The 2,205-nt window shown below is 40.3% G+C and overlaps 1 protein-coding gene across 1 annotated transcript in view; it reads right to left on the minus strand.

Moving 5' to 3' along the window:
* The window catches only part of SEC31A (SEC31 homolog A (S. cerevisiae)), a 113,846-nt gene that overhangs the window by 60,454 nt on the left and 51,187 nt on the right, over window positions 1–2,205 (minus strand). The gene's annotated exons all lie outside the window — the stretch shown is intronic.

The raw sequence follows: 2,205 nt of genomic DNA on the forward strand, positions 1-2,205 counted from the left end.
GTGCTATCTACTGCACTCACCGTACTCACACATCAAAAGAAAAAAGAACAATTGCTAGTTCTGATTACCTGGTTGGTGCTGTCGGGAAGAAAAGCCAAGGCCGCAGCGATACTGCCCTGGGCTGCCAATAGGCTGGCGTACTGACTCATCTTCTCGGCCAACAGGACCCCTACAGTGCTGGTGTCCACGGCCTGGGTGAGCTGCACAGCTTTTCGCAGGATGACAACTTTCTCAATCAGATCCTAAATGAGAAAAAGAAGGGAGAGTGAGAGAGAAACAAACAGAGACATCAAGACCACGTGTATGAGAGGAAGCAGGAAAAGATAAAGAGGTACTAGGATTTCCAAAGCTCACTAAAAGCACAGTACCTATTGTGATGTCTCTCAGAAAAGTCTGGCCACCATGAAGGTAACTGAAAAGTAGTAAGGAAGAAGGAGGTCTCTTACTCATGGACAGGGCTAGGTTCCTACCTTCTCTTAAACATCCTGAAACTACCAGATACTTGTCTAGTGAGCTAAAACAGGCAAATGTCCGCAGTGAAAGTGATGAGCAGATGTCTGAAGGCTGCAACTGTGTCCTGGCAGGAATGGGAGGAACAACGACTGGCAGTATCACACCGTCTATCCCACAAAAATAGCACTACACGAGGAGACCACAAAGGCACGTGATCTCCACACAGGCTTACCATCATAACCCAGAGCTTCTCATGCTGCTCTTCAATACCGGTTCTTTCAACAATGGGCAGGTATGCTTCAGGTAGAAAGCATAAAAATATCCTACCTATCTGCCTTTAATAGGTACACAAATCCAGGAATGTGAAACAAGTGTTTTTCTCTCAGAAGGACTTAGAAGGAAAACCTTGATTTTTTACCTGATTTTTAATTTCAACAGAGTGACCTTCATAGCAATGACCCTACTGAGAAAAATCTCTTTCCAGAGAGAAAGAGAAATATTATACCAAAATTATCGTAAAACTGTTGATTAAACGCTGAGGGAAAAAAAATCTAAATATATAGTTACTCAGTGCCTGAGAATAGTCCCACATTTTTTACTTCCTCCCTTGTGTATTATTGGTGTTACATGGGATTCCATATACCTCTCACTCGCATCTTCCCTTAACCATAAAGATTCTCTGTTATTACTGGAGATGCCACCTACTTCTTTACCTACATTGGTTCTCTCTTTGCTCAAGGCAGGCAGGGCCACTGGAGGCAGAGAGAGAGAAGCATGAGGAAAAAGAGGTAAACCCTAGGACTGTTTTCAGTATCCTGCCACCTACTTCCCCCAGTAAACTGCCAGATCACAATTTTGATCTTACAAACAGCTGCAACCCCATTTTACCTCCCCATCATCTCAAACTTTGCTTCCCCAAAGACAGCAATATATCCACGTAATTATCCGGCAAAAGAACTTCTAGACTGTAAATTAGCAGGGTGAAAGCAATGAACTTACAGAACAAATGAATTTCTAGAATATAACTTGGTCATAAGTTGGGTAAAAGACAACACTAAAAAGTAAGCACTTTTTGCTTCAAAGATTCTAACCTGAAGGGACAAAGGGTGGCTTCCATCTTGAGCTTTAGTCCAACACGCAACCAGTTTCTCTACATTCCCTGCACAAATGTAGCAGAGACATGCCTGAGACTGCAGGAGGCTATCTCCTTCACTTTCAAGCCTGGTTCCCAAAAGATCTACAAATAAGAGGAAAACAAAATCAGATTATACCCAAGGCACTCTGTGTATGAGGTCATGAGCACCTCAATAATACTTTCAGAGGTATAGATTAAACTTCATAACCAATGAGTAGCAGGGAGAAACAAAATCACTTTAAAGTCTCAGTAAGTATTTGTTAAATGAATGCAAGTGGGTGACACATTGTATGTAATAAATGATTTCATAAGATTCTATATGTAGCTATTGAACTGATTTCCATTAATTATATTAGAAAAAACAATATTTGAACAGAAAAACCCTAAAGACGCATTTGGAATAGATTTATCAATCATAGCTAAGTCTACTGTAAATTACTTATGAAAACACAGTTAATACCTTATAATTTTTATATTCTCACGATACTTTCAAGGTAGCAAATGGTTGTCTGCTCTTACACCAGCAGCCCTAAACTTCTTTTCTTGCAAATAGTTATTTATTCCTTAGCCACCAGTTTAGCCATGGCTTATAATAGTAATTTCTACTCAAATGTTAT

This window comes from Propithecus coquereli, unplaced genomic scaffold (assembly GCF_000956105.1).
Source record: "Propithecus coquereli isolate 6110/MARCELLA unplaced genomic scaffold, Pcoq_1.0 Scaffold26, whole genome shotgun sequence".
Taxonomy (NCBI): Eukaryota; Metazoa; Chordata; class Mammalia; order Primates; family Indriidae; genus Propithecus; species Propithecus coquereli.